This window comes from Phyllostomus hastatus, unplaced genomic scaffold (assembly GCF_019186645.2).
Source record: "Phyllostomus hastatus isolate PE091 unplaced genomic scaffold, TTU_PhHast_1.1 phas_contig_118, whole genome shotgun sequence".
NCBI lineage: Eukaryota > Metazoa > Chordata > Mammalia > Chiroptera > Phyllostomidae > Phyllostomus > Phyllostomus hastatus.
In genome coordinates, this window is record NW_025333543.1 from 4,725,608 (window position 1) to 4,745,953 (window position 20,346).

At 38.9% G+C, this 20,346-nt stretch overlaps 2 pseudogenes; both read left to right on the plus strand.

Annotated features, from left to right (window-relative positions):
* Positions 1 to 5,280: 5,280 nt before the first annotated feature.
* On the plus strand, positions 5,281 to 11,155 carry LOC123824168 (annotated as a pseudogene).
* Positions 11,156 to 18,854: 7,699 nt separating this feature from the next.
* LOC123824178 lies at positions 18,855 to 20,078 on the plus strand (annotated as a pseudogene).
* Positions 20,079 to 20,346: the final 268 nt, after the last annotated feature.

Below are 20,346 nucleotides of genomic sequence, written 5' to 3' on the forward strand. Positions count from 1 at the left end.
AAATTATTAGTATGATACTTTGTTTTGTCTTAAACATATAATTTTTTGACAAATAGTAGTTATTTTTAAATGTCCAAACCATCTTTTAAGAGTTTGTTAAATGAATAAAAATAATTAAGCAGGGGCACAAAATATAGTATGGTAACAGAAGGTGGTAAAATCTCTGCAGGAGAAATTCAATGTGTACTACTAACTACACTTTATATACTGACAGCATCATTTTAAAGTAAACCAGGAGTACTATTACTGTACAATTTTTATTCTGAATACCAGAGTTTTATGTCCAAAGAGACATGCTTTACATTCGTTTCCAATTTCATATGAGAAAAAAGACTAAACATCTGTAGTAATCAAAAGGCCTAAGTGAAAGAATAGTGATATCTGCAGGTCATGGAAATCTGAATTTGATTAAAAAAATAAACTTTCTTATCTCTTGCTCCCTCCCACACCCCTCATTTCTTTACTGACAACACTGTCATCATTAGTTCTTGATGAATATTAGAAGGCACAATCAGATTCCATTTTTTAATGATAAACTGGCTATATAGTTCAGATAAAGAAATAGAACTTTCTTGAGGACAAGGAATGTGTATGTGCTTTATCTTTCTTCTAAGTGATAGGGTACCCTGCAATTTTACCACCTAAGAGAACTGACAGAAAAAAGTTTAAGATAACACTAATTTGTTCACTTGAGTTAATGAAATTCCCACTGCAACAGAATGATGACAACTTACAAGGAATGTAACCACAGTGTTTGTATCATTAGATACATAGGTATATTTTAACTTTTCTATAATGCCATAAAAATTAATTTTCAGAATCTAATGGCAACTTTACTTTTCATGGAAGAATATGGATGTATATGATCAATTCAATCAGTTTTCAGAGAAATCTGATAACCATACCTCTTGAGAGCATAGCATTTAATGTAAGAACAACACTTACATTCTTTGTGTGCACATTTAAACAATAAAAGATTAGTTTTGTTTGTTTTTAAGGCAGTAGATCTATTTATAAAATACACATATCACCAAGATTGGTAGGCATTTTTTCATTATATAAACTCTCTTCAGGGTAAATTGTCATCTCTCTAAAGGAATAAGCAATGAAACCACTGACAATGTTCAAGTCTTCCAAATGACATACACAAGGTTGAATGCCTGCTAGGGTTTCAATATATAAGGAGTCCAAGAGACCAAACAAGGGTGACCAAGAGACCAAAAAGCTAAAGATATCTCAAATGGGATTAGCTCTGAGACACTCTTCTAATACAGACTTTGTTAAATTTTGACCAGGGTCTTTCTTGTCACTAGGCTGAAAACCCCAATGACCACTAACCCATTTGAACACACATTTTTATTCAAATTTGAAAGCAATTATTTGCTCATCTCCTTGAAGCATCTTGTTATTTCTTTTACTGTATGTTATTCATAGACATACCACTTACTTATCAAATAGCAAGAAGAGGACTCTACAAGATGCTAATATCTAACAGAGATTCACAATATATGATAACATTGCTTTAGCAGTGACTCCCCATGAATAAGGGCATTCCTGCTTTATTCTTATTTCATTATATAATGCAGCTAAATGTGGGCTATTTTCTCTCATTCATAGTAACTCATTGTGCACCTCATCCTTACTATTCAGTTATTTGTTGTCTGTAGTTTCCTCACTATATTATGCCTTTAAAATTATTTCGCACATGTTTTCTTTTTTTTTATCAAACACTGGCAAACAACCATAGGAAGGAATAAGATGACAGTTTTCTTATATTCAAGAAAAATTAATTGATGAATATGATTTACTGAAAATTACAATGAGTTTGGATATCATTTTTATTATTCCTCTGTACATAATACCTTTTAACATTATTATATTTACTATTACATGCTTTACCATGATAGTTAACTAGGAAATGTTTTCTATTGCAGTAGTAAAATTAATTAAATGTGTTCTACATATGTTCAAATGTTTCAAAGAGGAATAGAACCCATGTGAAACCTATCTACAAAAAATATATATTGTTTCTGGTGATACTATAGTTTTCAAGACAGTCTTCCCCCCGCCTCCCCAATTTCCTACATAGTCTTAGGTTTTAGCGACCTCTTACAACTGGCAGTCTCAATATTTACTTCATAGTTCATATTAACAAAATGTAGTCTATAGTAATGGGGGGGATGAGGACAACTGTAATTGAATAATAAAAAAAGAAAACAGAAAATATCAAAAATAGTAGATCCTGATCACATGGAACTAGAAAATTTGAAAATGAGAAACAAAAATCATTATATCAATGAAGACAACTTCCTTTGAATTATATATAGTATGTAATTAAAACCCAACTCAGAAAAATGTATGTACACAAAAGTCTGTCCAGAAGGTATCCAGCCATGTAATATGAAAAATAGAGACATTTATAGAAGATACAAGATATAAAAAACATTGAACATAGGGCAATAACACCTCAGTCCCCACTTCAAAGTAGGCACTTTGGAATCTCATACAGTTCTCCCAATCACCAACAGCTGCCTCATTGTATTTTCCTGAATCTCATCAATGGTCTGAAATTTCTTCCTTTCCAAAGGCAATTTTAGTTTAGGGAAAAGCCAGAAGTCAGAAGGCACCAAATCTGGGCTGTAGGGGGCTAAGTCACCTGAGTGATTTGATGTTTCACTAAAAACCTCTGCATGAGATGTTGCTATTCGTGAGCAGACACATTGTAATCATAAAGCTGCAGATCACCTGTTGCCCATAGCTGCAGCCTTCTGAATCATCTGAATAGGTTCTGCAAACTATAGTTAATGCAAAATTTTATGCAGATTCATTGCTGTGCTGGCTCAGCCATTTTGAGTGAGATGTCCACATAGTATGCATACTTACTCAACAGTGTCTGCTGTCACCACCAACTAGTATAAGTGAAGTCTTCCTTGTTCACACACACACATTTCAGTTCACTTCTTTGGCTGCGACTGGTTACATTGATGTGTTGCAAACCATTCTCATTACATTAACAATGGCTCAACTTTTTCTTGGCAGACTTCATATTTGTAATCATTTAATAACAATACTCTATAAAAAGCTTCTGTAGACAATATAAGTAATTGAGAGCAATTAACATCTTCTGAAACATTTATATCAATCATATAATTTTCCAGAATCTGGAAATGACTATTATTATGTCAGTACATTTGGAAGATCAGGGAGTACAATTACTAATATACCACAATACTTTTCTTGACTTCCAAAATTTACATTATTGTTTTTTCTTCATTTTTTCCTTTGTTCAACTATTTATGATGTTGTTTGTGTTATATATGTATAATCCTCTTTTGAAATAAAGAGGATTAGAAAATGAATGAATAAATGAACTGTCAAATACAATCTGACAGTTCAAATTTCTTTGCTTAAAATTGATGACTTCAACTGTCATCTTAACTTGAGAATTTCAAATTTACTAGATTTCTTGTAGTAAATTTTTCTTTTCTAAAAGGTACAGAAAAATTTGGTAGTTCATGGCTTGATCAACATTCTCTAGTAAATATTTTAGGTTTTGTAGGTAATATACATTCTTAATGGCATAGTGTTTTTTAAAAACTTTTAAGTATGTAGTATAATATTCTTAACTGGCAGTTGTATAGAAACAGACATTGGGCCTATTTTGATCAGGAAGCAGTATGTTGTGAAATGATGAGGGCCGTGCTAAGGTACTCTGGGGGCTCCTTCTTTTTCACTCTAGGCTGCTTCATACTGGGATGACATTAACTCTGAAGGAGCCAGATTTCCTGTCACAGTCCTCTGTCTGCTGCTCTAAAAGAGGTCTCATCTATAAGTCCCAGTAGCTCTTCTCTGAAACACTCTCTAAACAGGACTCAGTAAACTGAGCTCATGAAATGTGCTGAGCTTTGGAGCTATACAAGCCTAGTCCAGATTCTGACTGTGTGACAATCTGGCAGTGTGTCCTTGTTTAAGTTAAAGGGCGAGATATTCAATTTCCTCCTTAGTGAAATGGAAACACTAAAAGCAATGTTGTGTAGATAAACTGAAATAAAATAACATTTGAGCAATTGAGTTCCCAGAGCCTAGAGCACTGTATTGGCTCAGGCCCTGCCAGGTTCTTCCTCCTTCCTCCAGGCAGCTGCCCAGCAGCAGGAGCAGAAACAAGTGCTCACATCTTGTAAAAGTCAGTGCTACATGGCCCAGGCAATTCCTTTCTCTCAGCAGCTTCCCAGCTTAGTGTTACTCTTTCAGAATTCTTTCTTTTCACTGAACTCACTATCTGCAAACATTTGTCAAGATACAGCTGTTTAATGTACCTAGTCAAAATGCCAGAGCACATAACTAAGGAAATCTATTCATGAAAGGGTGTTTTAGAAGTCTCACACTCACCTACCCTGGAACTATCTCTTCCCCAAGCTAACCCTGGGAAGGCTTGCTTTGAATATGTAAACTTAATGAGATGATGTCAAAATTGTACTCAATATTTTATGTAAAGAGCTGACCATTTATGCCTTTGCAAGAAATAATGCTGTTTCATCTTATTTGTAAGAGTAATTAAAGTTTTATTTGATTTTGATATTAAATCTTTGACATAGTTTTATACCTTCTTAGATTATTCTCTTGAAGTATTGTCATCAAATGTTAGAGGGAATGGCACACACTGTTCATATCAGTGCACAGTTCCAAATATAAAAAGAACTAAATCTTTTGAAATTTCATTTCCTTTCTTGTTGTGAAGCACATAGTTTCTACTGCTAATTATTAGTTCCCAAGCCTAAAAAGAAAAAAATCATGCTGATATTCCTGGCAGGTAGTCTACAATGTTGTTAATAATAAATGTTAACCATTTTAGAAAATATCATATTCTTCTTTTAGACTCATTATACAAGATGAAACGTGCCTACAGTTCTTGCCAATTATATGTTATACCTATATGCAAAATTTTCATCATACTTCTTAATCCTATGACTGCATAGTTAATTAACCAACATTTCATTTGTTGAGCCCTTGGCATTCTGCTAGGTAGGACAGGAGTGTTTAACCCTGACTTTGTGATTGAATCTCCTATGGCAGCAATTTTCAACCACTGTGCCACAGCAAGCACACTGGTGTATGGAAAAATATTTTAAGGGGTTGTGAGTGAGACAAAGGGGGTCCATGACCTAGGTGAGAGTTCCACATGGCCTGTGAGCTATCCAAGGCCTGAGAGGCCATCACTGTAGCTACAGCTACAGTGATGGGAGGTGGCAGTAAGGCTCAGAAGAGGGACTGTATGGGATAATGGGGGAGCGCATAGCCAGGGCCATGGAAGGGCAGAGCAGCAGCTGTAAGATTGTGGTGGTCAGGGACATGGATTATAGTAATATTGCTGTGGGGGAACCCCCCAGAAATGAGAAGGTGTGGAGAAGCAATGAAGGTGGTCCATGCATGCTTCTCCCTAGCAACCAGGACATGAGCATGATGCAGCAAAAATAGACACATAAGGTTGGTGTCAAAATCTAGGGAGGTGATTGGATGGGAGGGACATAACCTCCTATCTCCTTTTACCATGGTGGGATTAATGGAGCATGCTGTGCCCATGAAGCAATGTGGAAGAAAAGAGGAATCTTAACCTCAAAAAACAAGGAAATTAAATGTGTAGAGGATATTTTATAATTGCTAGAGGCAGTGGATCTACCAGACCAGGTTGCCATAATGTACTGCCCAGGACACTAAAGGGATAGTTGCCAAATGAGCCAGGGAAACAAAACTGCTAATAAAGCAGCAAGACAAGCAGCTGGAGGGCTGCCATGATTAGGGGTTTTGATCTCCTGCTTTGACTTGTCAAACTTTAAACCCCATTACAGAGAACAAGATGAGGAACATGCTCATGAATGGGGATTCACTAACTCTGATCTCAATTCTGTATGGATGATCAACACCATAGTATAATCTTACTTCCCCAGGATCTAGTGTATCCCATCCTCAAATACCTACATGAAAGGACTCTTTATGGAAGAGTCTTTATGGAAGGGATGCTTTGATGGTCTTCATTAGGCCACATTTGAAGGGCTCCCATTTGCAAATGACTGTTCAGAGTATTACCCAAGCTTGTTGAATATGTACCAAAAACAATCCTAAGACAGAACACATCCCAGCTAAAGAGGGAGTACCGTATAAAGGGTTACGCCCATTTGAAGACTGGCAACTAGACTTTACACAAATGCCTAAAACCAGAGGGAATTTCAAATTTTTAATAGTTTTTTTGAACATTATTTCTGGATGTGTAGAGGAATACCCCAATAGAACTGATAAGGTGACTGAGGTAGCAAAACTTCCTAAAGAACTAATTCCTACATTTTCATTTCCTCATAGCATTCAGAGTGATAGTGGACCATCATTCACTTCAGAGATCTCTCAGAGGTTGGGCAGGCACTGCAAATAAGATGGAAATACCTGCATGTTGGAGACCTCAATTTATGGAAAATACTGAGAAAATGAATCACACAAAAAATAAGACCCTGGCAAAAATATACCAGGAAATAAGTGCATTTGAAATAGGACCAGGCACTTCCCATTGCTTTGCTCTGGATTTGGGTAGCACCCAGAAGTGGGTTTAAGTTAGACATTTTGAAATAATTTATGGGAAACCCTTTCAAACCTCAGTTTTGGGAGTGTCCCCAGATTTGGATCATGAGTGGAAAATTAAGCAGTATGTACAACATTTAGGGCAAATACTAACAATTTTGCACAAGTTTCTTAACTGCAAGTCTGCCTACCCATCTGATGAGCCCTTACACCCATTCCAGCCAGGAAAGCGAGGCTTACTAAAAACAAGGAAAACTCAAGGACCTGAACAGCAGATAGCTGAACAATGGACTGTTCCCTATAATGTCCTACTAACAACACACTCTTCTCTAAATCCTGTGGGAATTAAGCCCTGGATCCACCAAACAGGAATAAAATGGGTACCACCTGAGGAGAATTTGAACCTTGGTTCAATGGTTGATGCTGAAAAGGAAAGCTGGACTTGCACTCTGAAAGAATATTTAAAATTTCCCTTTCAGAAAGATGCAGTGGGCCCCAATGCAAAGTGACAATGTCCCTTTACTTTATGTGTTTGCAGATTCAGGGGATGTTAGCTGCCAGATATGGAGTTTGGGGGTGGTCCATTCCATTGTTAAAGGATGAAGATTGAAAGTGAGTTATAGTTATTCCTGAGTGAGTAAGAAGGTCTATGAAGTTTGCAGAAAGTGTATAGAAAAGTATAAGGCATACATAAAGCTGAAAAAAAATGTTTGTGAAGGTTGTAGAGGTCATAGAAGGGTGTGAAATTATTTTCTTTGAAAGGAAAGAAACCACAGTGCTTGGATTGAATCATTCTTTTCTTTAGCATTTCTTTTGTTTCTTGCTTTCTGATATTTTGGGGACTTTGGGAACTTTGCTGTTTGGTGTATATTGGACCTTCATGTCATTTGGGCCTTGTAAAGGTCACTTGCGATGTCAGTTAGTCTGAGAACATGTCTCTGCCTTTTGGGGCTTTCTGTCATTTGGACCTAAGAAGGGGTTGTCCTGTGCCAGTTAGAGTTGTCTGGGCTAAGAAAGCACATCTCTGCCATGAAACCAGTTGCTAAGAGGTCATTTCTTTGCCAGAAGACCAGTGGATGCACTGGTAGGCGGAAGAATGCTTCTGCCATTGGGGCTTCATGCCATTGGTACCAGGTAGAATCTGGCTGAGGTGAAAACATACTTCTTCCTTTTGGGGCTTTATGTCATATGGACTTAGGAAAGGTCATTTGGTACCCGTTAGCACTGGCTGAGGAGAGAGAATGTCTTACTATTGGGGGTTGGTGCAATTTCAGACCTGGGAAAGGCCATTCGTGTGATTGGTTGGTGAGAGAAAATATCTAAGGCCCTTTTATCTTTTTTTTTTTCAGAACTCTGGGTTTTTTTTGTTGTTGTTGTTGTTGTTTTGTTTCTGTTTTAAAAGAAATTGAGGATTTCTAAGGGTTGAGAATTTCATATTAAGTTGGAAAGAGAGTAGTGTAAGATAAAAGACATGGAAATGCAATTTCGAAAGATATTGACAGAACAAGGATTTTTGCTTTATGTTATTCTCCTTACCTGATCACTCTAGATTTTGGACATAAAATTCCCTTTGCTTGAAACCAGTAGGACCAGTTTCACATTGTAGTTTTAATAACCAAGACTTTGACTGGAATGTCATGCCTGAATGGGGCATTCCTGAACTCTGGCTGTTACCAGAAAGCCTTGAGGAACAGAGATTGACTTTGGAAGCTAACAAAAGCCCACTAGAGTAATGGCCTAGTATGTTGTTTGGTCGTGTGGTTCATGGAAATCTTCCTAGGGAAGGAACAGAGGTTGCTTTCCTGAAATATGGCAAGGAGTAACCTTAAAAAAATGGGAACCTCAAGGACCTGAAGAATATAGGTACTACAGATAAAGCTATATGGAGGACTGTGGCTTGGCTTCTGTGACATGAAGGATAGACTTCAGTTCAATCTAAAGTTCCTTGTGTAAGTTCCAGCAAAGCAGAATTTTAAAAAGCCTGTGTCAAATGCTGCTCTTGTTATTTTTATGTAAACAAAGAGGCAAAATTGAAAACTAGCAGCCTTTTTTAGGACAATGAGGATAATCTTAGGGAGAGGAATCAGATTTTAAGGAAAATCACAATGCTCAGTCATGAACATTGGACATAGTATAGCTAACTATCTTTGAAGTTTGTTTTCATTTGAGAGTTGATCTAGTTTCACCTGATGATATCAAATTATCACAGTTTAAGATGATTCTAGCAAAGATCTTGCAAGTGAAAATTTTCTTAAAACAGTCTTACAGATGTAGAGAGAGTGTAGGTCTCACTTAAGAAGCCCATCTGCATTGCAGCCTCCTGGTACTCATTGGTTTGACTGGACTAAACAGTAGAGTTGGTGAAGTATGGTGCAGCCTATTGGCTTTGCTTTAAAACTATTTTATTTCTCTGCCAAAATGATCCATGTAGAAGGGGTCCAGAAGTGTTAAAGAGGAGAATCTCAGGATATTCCCCTCAGCCTAATTTAAGTAGTAGTCAATAGGGCTTCAAACAGGTGTGACGCACCTTGCACACCTTCCTCCAAGGAAGCCACATTTTCTTAATCAGGGACAATTTAGAATTAGTTCCTACCTTTGTTATTTAGTTGTTATAGTTTTGATTGTGCCTTCTAACTCTCTTGAAAAATTTGTCACCTCCAGAATACAACTAGGATGCCAACTCATCCAGTAATTCCATCCTTTGGTTGTCATACATGCTGCTATCCAGGGACAACCAACTGACCTGGACTTCTCAAGAATCTTCTCCTTGTGTAAAGGTTAGCCTCCATTCCAGACCCCCTTTTGTTAGGGCCTCTGGACCATCAGATAGGTAGGCCTAAGTTCTTTGTCTAGCAGGAAGTAGTTACAGAAAAACAAGACCTTCATTCTGCCTTTGTAAGATTATAAGTGTCCAAAGTATTAAAGGGGGAATCATAATGGGGCAACCCCCTGGTAATGGGGAGGGGTGAAGAAGCAACGAAAACATTCCATTTGTGTGTCACCCCGGCAACTGGGACAACATGCACATGTTGCAGCAAAAAGAGGCACATAAGGCTGGTGTCAAAAGCTAGGGAGGAGATTAGATGAGATGGGCATACCCATCTACTTCTGCCATGTGGGGGATTGTAAAGCTATCTTTAAAAGCAGAGCACTCAGAGATGCCAGACACTTTTGCTCCCCCATCTCCTGGCTGGTGGGTCTGCAACTGAGGCACTGAGGTTCTTGAGCTGGTGAGCTTTGCCAGTTAGATTCCCTGTACCCCTGCCCAAACACTCCAGGACCTGCTTGACTAGGATTGCAGCAGGTTCCAGTTAGAGGGCAGTGAGGATGGTTTGGATCACTGGGCTCAAGGAGCATGGTTGTCCAACAAGACCTGCACTCCTTCTGCAGACTGGAAGTCATGGCAGCTGCTGCCATTCCATGGTCCCTGCCTTTGGCATGGGCATGGCAAGCCCCATACCCCTTCCACACATGGGAAGCCACAGTGACCACCACTTACCCATGGTCCATGGTTCTGGCACAGCCCCAGCGATCCCTGTGCCTCTTGCCCCTGGCAGGAAGCTATGGAGCCTGCTGCCTCCCCACAGTCCACACCAGTGTGGGCCTGTTGGGTACAGTCTCAGTGCAGCCTGGGGAAAAGTCCCACATCCCTCTCTGAGTGCTCTGAGCCTGACCAGGAGTGATGCAAGCACTGGGCCTGTAAGAGGGTGTAGACATTGGCCAGTGGGTACTGGGAGCCAGTATAGCTGGGCAGCAAAGCCTATGCCCCTCTGCCACATACAAAACTGAGGGAAGCTGCCACAGCAGCCATCTGCCAGTTATCCTCATGCTCCTCTGCCAAAGGAGTGTCCCCATCAAGAAACCTGTTGTGTATATTTTAAATAAATAATTTCTTTTTCCTTTGATTTTTTTTTGCGCCTATGGGTAGCAAGTGGTAGGATCCCCACTGGTTGTTCACTTATAAGATAGTATTGTGAAAGTTTTTGCCAAGGATACCTACCCAGGGAGTTATGTCTCCAATATGTTGAGAACTATACCTCAAACTTTGTGATAGACAAGCATTGGCATTTAGCTCAACATGTGGGACACTTTAGGTTCCTCTTACTAGGATAATGTCCAGCCCCTGGCCTACCCTGATTCAGAGGCTGTGCTCATCTGCCTTGTCATTAGCTGAGCAGAAACACTGGATGGTGTCCTCAAGACATGGCAAGGGGAGTCTCAGGGGTTTTGCCCAAATACCAAGGTTCTGGTTGGCTATAAACTGGACATGCGGATCAACCTGGCCACACTGAAAGACGTGTCCAAGAAGTTTATCCCTGTTACAATTGAACAGGGACCTGTGCTTGTCATGTAGGTGCCAGTTGTGTACTACACGGAGTGCTCCTCCTAGTCCACTGAGTGCAACAACAGGGATGTCTTCCATGTGGACATACTGGCCTCCCTTGGCTATGGTCATAGGCAGCTACACCATACTGACTCACTCTGGAGACTGCAGCAATCTGCTCTGCTGGCAAGATGACCAGGATAGGGTAACTATAAGAAAGGCAAGATACATAAAGGCTGAGCCAAGAGTTGCAATTTCATGTGAGGAGCCAGGGAAGAGTAGAGTGTCAGGAAGAGTGATGACTCTTCCATGATGGCACAACTATTCCTCTTTTTGCACCCTGGCTTCCTGACTTCCTGACTGTGGCTGGGACTTCAGGATAGGTTGAGTGAACAGTTCTCCTCGGCAAGGGACCCAGAGGCAGAAGGTGCCACAATTTCCCATATCCTCATTCCCCTTCTGTCCACAGAAATTTGAAGGAGCTATCAGGACAGGCATCTGGGCCAGGAGCTTGGAGGGAGTAGTGGGGTTGGGGAAGCTGGTATCAAGCAGAGACCTTAAATGAGTCCCTGTATATGCAGGGTACCTTCCCTCCCTGCCACCAGTCCCCATGTCCTGGTCCTGACTTCCCTCTCTAAGGACTGTGTCTGTTCCATGACCTTCTCTTTCTACTGCTCTCACTTCCAGAGCTGTTCTCACTCATCCTAACCTCCAGAAAACATGCACTAAATTAAAAAGAAAGTTAAGAAGCCCCTCCACCCATATATCCACCAGTCCTAATTCCTCCTTCTCTTCCCCTAACAGTCTAAAAATAAATCCCATGTCCATGGGGAAAAAACTAAAATTTAAAACATGCAATACCTGACTATTTAGTTAGGGGCACTGAACTCTTTTCCCTTAGATTGACAAATAAAAAAATGACAATGCCCAACACATAATAACTATCCAGTGTGAATGAATCAAAAATATATTTTTATCAGATCAGCAAAAAAAAAAATTTGTGCTACAGAATGGTAGTAATTAGTTTACATGTTCACTGAGGTGAAAAAGGTTGAAAATTACTGTCCTATGATAATCTTTCAATATTATATAGATGACAGGAAAAGTTTGGGGTACAAATTTGTCACAGGCATTTAAAATAAATCATTTGCATATGATTATGAAGTATATCTAGAATTGAGAACTTCTGAGTGTGACCTTGTAAAGATGCAGAGCAAATGAAAAATTATAATGAAGAATAACCTAACAAGTGCTTAGTCTTGTGATAACATTAGTTTATATTGTAACAATCTTCAGTATTATTCTATCAAAGATTTCATTTTTCTACTAGTATCAAAAATTATGTTCTAACTATGAAAATGCTTCTAAGATGAAGTCAGATCTTCTACCCTAAAATTTATGTCATTTCCATCAGATAAAGAAGCCCACAACATTGCTGAGGCAATGAAGCAGTCAGTGACTACAAGGATCCCTGTAGCATGACCCTGCCCAGATCTTGGAGGTCTCTAGTGTCTCAGGTGATACACTGGCTCCTCTCAGCTGTGGTATTTAAGCCATCACCTTGCAAATGGAAACACACCCAGAGCATAAGCTGATTCAGCCAAAAAAACCTCATGTGATTTAAGAAATGCTAATATTCTAAATGAAATTTAAAATGCATTTTCCTTTACCAAACATGATATATCTGGAAGAAGGTTCAGAACAACTTTGATTATAAATATTAAGTAAGATATGTTAGGTAACTTTTTCAGCAAAAGGCTTGATGTGGAATGAATGTTCTAACATGTGCAGGCGACTCCATCCTATTTCATCTTTTCCTGAAGAGGGAAACTAAAGCAACAAAAACAACAAATTTGACCCTTGCTGAATGCCAACACTGATGCCTTTTTTCCTTACAGACTGATGTCTTTTTTTTTTAACATGACCATAACCAACACCTTGTAACTTCTACTACTGCATCACAGGCCAGAATCAGCTCCTCTGTGATTATTAACACCTACGACTGAGCTCAATTAGCCACCCACTGTGTGTTACAATAATTAAAATTTCTAGTCACTGATTTGCATGGCTATCTGTGGGATTATAAACTTTTCTTCAACCCCAGCAAAACCTTTTTCTTATTTACCCTATCACCTTGCCAAGACATAAGACACATAAATTTTGGGAACTTTATGATTTATAATGCTATGAGAAAAAGAAAAATATCTGGATTGCATGTCAATCATAATTCAATTTAAAATATAAAATAAAAATAGAAACATAAACAGTTTTAGACACAACAAAATTAGATGGCTTTTTTCCAACATGATCTGTGAAACCTTAAGTACAACCTGAAGATCTAGCCTGAATATTGTGTGAAGGACATCCCATTTCTAATGATTATAGGTGTTTTTATAGCCTCATGTCAGTATATTATAGCTGAGTGTTAAATAAAGCCTATCACCTCCCATTACTTTTGCTTTCTATTAATGTATTTGTGTACAATGTATTACATATCATTTAAGGGGAACACATTGTCATCTTTAGGGTATCCTATTTCATATCATGGTCCTCAAAATATGAAAAGGTAGGGAGTGAATATAATTTAATTTTATAACATATTTTGACATGGAAGAAGATCTGTGGTAATATTTGAGACAAATTTTCTTCTGAAAACACATATACCATCATCTTTTAAACTATATATATATGTATATATATGCATAAATACACATTTTCATCTTTACAAGAACACTTAGATGTGTGACTGTCATCTCTAGAAACACCAATCTACCACTTACTATACTACCATTTGATTTTTCTTACCACCTCTCTATCCTTTCTTTCCAACATCTTTTATCAATGTCTCCTCATGCTCTTTCCTTAGGTCTAACTTTTCATTGTCTTTAACCTCTCTCAATATGAGCTCCAGGCAATGTATATTCAATAGTTTAATTTCATACAAATTTTGATTATTTTCTCTGATCCCCATTAATAAGCTCAGTTGTAAGACAAGAAGGAAAATGTGTCTCCCCTTCCCTCTTATTTTGTGAAAAATGGCATTTTGGTTCATCACTTCTGGACCTGTCTTCCAATATCTAAAGCTTTCCAAATGCCATGACTCATGTTCAGATACTTTCATATTTCAAAGCTATTCAGCTTTTCCACGTGTACAGTGACCTCTTTCTTCATCTGTTAAAACTATGCTTTACATCTTTTAATGTTTTTTAAGTTATTGACAGATCTTCATCTACCACAGTCCAGTTGGCTCAAATTTAGGCATCTTTTTAGTTTCCACATTACATTACATTACTATTGTGGCCATATTATAATGGTCTATATTATTATTTTATTTCATAATAAAATATAATTTTAGTAGGTTTCACAGTATTACCAGTAAATTTTTCTAACATTCTCTTTCTTGTTTCAGGAGAAGTTTTCCTAGCATAAGTCAATTTTCTATTAGATGAAAATAATATGGTCTTATCATAAGAATGTTCATAATCACAAATAAAATAGAGCAGACCTGGTTTCCCATTTTGAGAATATAACAAAACTATAAGACTGTTATCCCTAGATGCAATAAACCCTGGAAAATTCTGAAGTTACTAGTCACTAGAGGCTTGTATTTTGTTTCTTTAAATCCAAACAAATGGAAATTTCCACAACTAGCCCAAAAGTTTTAACTATCTCTTATTTTCCCCTCAATAAAATGACAAACAAGAACCAGGTATTACCAGATTTCAACTCTGTTAAGATAGGATTCATCAGTGGTCCCAACTGTTTAGATCTCAAGCTGACAGATCACAACTTGTTGGTTACAGTGGGTGAACACAGAGAGATTTTTGCTTGCAGTGTATAGTAAAGCAGTCAGATTTAACTATGGGAGGGCTACAGAAAAAAATGTTGCTCTGTTGCCCTTTTAATGTATCCTCTAGGCAGAAATTGGAGGCTCTTATTGGATTCCTGTTATAATATTCTTGACTTCGTTGGGACACTGACAGCACAACTTCTTCCTATTCAATAGTAAAAGTCTAAAACATATGGTAATATAATTATAAACAAAGGTGTTTCATTTGTATTTTTTAACAAGATATGTTCTTCCTATCTTCTGAGAAAACAAATTGTATACTAGTTTTCTATTATTGCATAAGGAATTACCACAAACTTGGCATCTTATAATAATGCCCATTTATTATATTATAGCTCTAAGGTCAGAAGTCTTGGTGGGCTCAGCCAGGTTCTTTGATTAGGTCTCACTAGCTGAAAAAAAGTTTTCAGCCAGTATTGACGCTTACGTGGAGGCTCAGGAAGAATTTACTACCTAGCTCATTCTGGTTGTTGGAAGAATTCAGTTTCTTGTAAATGTAGGACTCTTTCATTTCTGGCTGTTGGCCAGACAACACTCTCAGCTTCTAAAAGATTACTGACATCCCTTGCCAGATGGCAGAGGAAACCTGCTGCTTTTAAAAGATGTAATGATTGATGATGACAAGGTCTGATATGTAAAAACCCTGAAGACTCCACCAGAATCTATTAGAACTTTTGAGTTCAGTAAAGTTGCAAATACAAAATCAATGACCACATTCATGGTGTGTATATGCAGGAACAATAACTATGTGAAAAGTAAATTAAGAAAATTTCATTTATAATAATATCCATAAATTAAATTACATTCTTAGAGATAAAAAATTAACCAAGACTGAAAGATTTGCACAGTGAAAAATATAAAACAGATGAAAGCAATTAAAGAAGACAAATAGAAAGACACCCCATGCTCATGTATTTGAAAAATGTTATTAAAATGTCCAAATGCCCCAAATAATCCACAGATGCAATGTAAGCCTTATCAAAATCCAATGGTATTTCCTAAATAACCATAAAAATAGTGCTAAAATCAGATAGAATCACAAAAGACACTGCATATCCAAAGAATTCTTTTTGAATCTCTGTCCAATTCTATTTATCTATCATTTTTAATTACATAAACATATTGTACAGAATTATAGGGCTGGAAAAGAAGCTTTAAATTAACTTTTTATTGACTAAAAAGCACAGTAAGGCCCTGGCTGGTGTAACTCAGTGGACTGAGTGCGAGCTGCAAACCAAAGCATCACAGGTTCGATTCCCAGTAAGGGCACATGCCTGGGTTGCAGGCCACAGTCCCCAACAAATGCACATTGATGTTTCTCTCTCTCTCTCTTTCTCCCTTTCTTCCCTCTCTAAAAATAATAAATAAATACAATCTGTAAAAAAATAAAAAATAAAAAGCACAGTAAGAATAAAAAGAGTGATAAATACTGATCAATGCACATATGGAAGAGAAGCCCTAAGAAATAGAGATGCATAATATGATAGTAATATGGAAGAACTTTAAAATTTACAGCAATCTCATATGTATTATTTCATTTGATTCTTATCACAATCTATACGGTTACTATTATTTTTCCCATTTTACATGTTAAATTTCATGTGTCTTCAATTAAAAATATTCTAAATGTAGTGTGGTTAATAAAATTCTGTTGTTTTGCTCTCATAACACTAACAATAAATCCCAACTATTGGTAAAAGAACAGCAATAAAAAAAGAGTAAAAAAAGAAAGACAATAATTGTAAATATTTTTGATACTAGTATTAAATTGTAATAACATTAGAACATTCCAAGTTATGATTTTAAATAGGTGATAATATGGTGGCTTCTTTCTACTGACATGTTTGAATTCATTTTTGGCATTATAATTTGAAAGTAATCTATACATTAATTTATACATTATCTAAAATGTGACTGTATGTTCCCACGGAAAAAATAAATTATAAGTAAAAAAAACCACAAAAGGTTCAATGACCAAAATAAATTAAGAACATACTATAGGCAATTCCATAAAATAGATAAAAGTTATAGCTATCATTCAACAGTTGTCTAGAAGTTCTACTCAAAGTAATACAATTTTTTATTTTTTATTATCAAATCTTTTTTTTTTATTGTTCTTCAAGTACAGTTGTCTCCTTTTTCCTTCCACCACTCTCCTCTGATCCTCCCACCCCTAGTCCTGCTCCCCTTTGGCTTTATTCATGGGTCCCCAACACATACTCCTTGACTCCCCTTCCCTTTCCTTCCCCTGTTATCCCCCTCCCCTCTCCCTTCTGCTTACTGTCAGTTTGTTCTTATTTCAATGTCTCTGGCTATATTTTGCCTGCTTGTTTGTTAGATGCTTGGTTTGTTTAAAGGCTGAGTTTATTCACCCATGCACTTGCACATTCTCTCTTCATAGTCATGTGGCCTTAGCAGCCGACAGCTGTGCTGACTCCAAAACATTCCTGGATGCAGCAGTGCCACTGGAGCAGGTGGAAACAAACTACGCTACCTGGATGGGGACTGAGACTGCTAAGCAGCTGCCAGCAAGCTTTATAGAACTGAGCTTTAATATGAAACAAAAACTCTGGACACTGGCTTTTGTTTTGGCCTTGCTGAGGACATGATTGGACATTTTCCATGGCAGGATGGGCAGAGATGAGACATTGGAAACCCAGGAGCAGATTTCCATTCATATAAACCTTTGCAGATCACAGCTTCCCATGTGTGGGTCTGATTTCCATTGACAACAGCTCCTGCCCTCAAAATGCTTCCTTATTTTCTCACCAGCCTTCTTTTTGGTGACTGTCTAGTTTTAAAAAAGGCATCAAGATTTCAAGAAGAAGCAGTCACATGTTAGAAATTTGTAATGAATTAAAAAATTAAGATCTTTAATCTAGGCATGTGAAATTCAAGCAACTTTGAGGAAGAGAAATGAGGCAGTGTTGGAGACCACTAAAATAGAGGCAAAATTGACCTTGGTGCTCTTCCTGGAGATGGAGAAGTGATAAGAGCCATCAGTGATAAAATGTGCCTGCAAAAGGCATTGCTCAGCCTTGGATGGACTCCACGTTGGGATGTATAGCTCCTTAAAATTCTTTTCTTCAGTCTTGGGCAGGTAAAACCAGCCAATGTTGAAAGCAACCATCAGCAGTATGGGCATCAGCAGGAAGACCCAAGGCTGTGAGCCCATCTGCCATCCCAGCCTTCAGAAGACCCAGGAGAGTGGGGCCTCCAGGCAGTTGATATAGCTGTAGCACCTCTGAGACACTTCAATTAACAACTGTGACATGCACAGAGAATCCCAGCTCAGCGACACTAGGGGAGGAGGTGACTCCTGCTCCATCACTCCTAGCTCAGTTTCCTGTTCCTAACTTGACTCTGATGCTGGGAGTGGCGATGTTTTCAGATCCAAGTCTGGGGCAACATTAGACAAATTGCAACTCATCTCCCGGGAAAGGCCATGTTCTCCAACAGCACAGGAGAAAGTCCCAGAGCTGCTGTGGAACTTTCATTGGGGAGCACATCGTGACTCCTAGGCCAAATGTGTCTGTGGCAGGTCTGTCCTCTCAGGAGCTTAGTTACATTAGTCATCATCTAACAACACTACTCCCAGGGACTTCCAACTTTGGCTCCTCAGGGAGAGAGGGTTGAGTTGTTGTTGTTGTTGTTGTTGTTGTTGTTGTTATTGTTTTTAATTGAGCTTATGGCTTCTGAGATGCCACTGCTACCAACTGGCACTGGTAACTATCACCACTACCTAATGCTAAGGTCTTCCCACTTCCACTTCTAGTCTTTATGTTTCTGCTCCTGACCGGGCATGCTCCAGACCAGGCCTGCTCCAGGACTGCACCTGGGCACTCACTGCCAGTGAAATCAACAGTGGTGGCAGAAGCGCCATTGACTGTACTGGAAGTATCTTCTTCCATTTTGTAGCAGCTAGGTGATGCCATGGGGATGAAATAGAAGGGTGTTCTGCTTCTTGGGGAGACTGTAGCTGTCAAGTTGGAGATGATGTGACTTTTTCTGCAGGCCTTCCCCATACCTTGTGATGTGGGGTCCATCCAGGTAGAGGGAAAACCTACTTGTGCGGGCATTACAGACCCCAGAGGGTCTGGTGTGGGTGCTGAGATGGCCAATGGGAATCACAGCAGCCCATGGAAGGAACTGTCCTTGCTGAGTCGCTCCCCAGCCACTTCCAATCAGAGCCAGCCCTCTTCTCCAAAGCCCATCCTTCTGGTGCAGGACACCCCAGAGAAGCTTGCATGTATGGACTGGGAGAAGTGCTGGAACAGGAGGGATCTGGATATTTAGACCAACATTGTCATTAAGAACCAGGGTCCTTCAGAGATGTGCCCCCCGTCCCAATGTGGACCTGTTCATCCTGAAGCTTTGACAGCACTTCCAGGATCTATAGTAGCAGCAAGAGGGCACTGGGCCTTCTTGGGAATCTTTCAACCACTGGATGCTGGAGCACAAGGTGTTGACCAAAGCTTTGAACCTTGTTGCCACACAACTGTGAACCAGTCAGATTATTTTCCATTTTTTGCAAAATTGTGAACGATATTCCTATCAGATTATCCAGATTTAAGTTTAGGTAGGAAACTAAGTGCTTGTTTTCTAAATATGCAGAGGCTGCCAAGTGGCTCATTGAGTTCAGGAGTCCATCCCTTGAGGATGGTTGAGTGGAATGTAGAGAACACTTTCCACGAGTCAATCTCCATGTCTCGGTTTCAGCCAAAGATTCCATGGAGGGCATTTGCAGTAAGATCTATCACATCCCCTGGAGTACATAAAATGGATCCAAAAGAGGCACTTTGCCATCTTCGAGAGGGTTCAGGCCACAGAGGAGGAGCCCCACATGGTGTACTGCTCCCCGGGACCTCTGGCTGTGTCTGGACCCCCCATTCCCAGCATGGAGATGCATTTGGTATAAGTGAGAGATGGTCAAGGTGAGCCACAACTACTGTAGTAAGCTATGGCTCCTTTGCTGCTACAGCTGAATTGATGACTCTGCCTTTGAGAGGTTCCATTCTCGAGTCTGGTGTCTTTTCTGATGGTACCAGACAATGTTTGGCATGCACTTCTACAAGAAGATGAGTTGCAGGGATCGCTAATGGTGCATATCTTTGAGGCCCTCCATTGACTCTGAACGTCCTCAAAGTCAGGCCCTCCTGATTTCGAGGCCCTGAATTACTTTGCTTAGCCCCTTGATTGCTATTTCTGGCAGTACTATTCTACCTTCCATGACACTGATACTTTTGCTCCCACCGGACCTGCCCAGACTTCTCCCCATTGAGTGGTTCCTTTGAGGCCAACTTTCCATTCTGCACAAGAGTAGGTTTGTGCCTCTAGTTTTAGAAGGAACAAAGAGGCAGCAAACATGCTGGAACTATTCAGTTACAGAAAGGATAAGGTGGGAGAAGAAGGTAATGGAAAAATAATAAATTAAGAGGTAGAGGGAGGAAGCTCAGAGTAGATTGTAGCAACAAAGGAATGAGGGAATAAAAGCTCCCACCAAAAAGAAGGACCATTCTGTGCACTCTTTATACTCTAACCTCCTAACGTCAAGTGTTTGTGGCACATTGAAAATGGGAAATATGGTAGTGTGTGACATTGTATG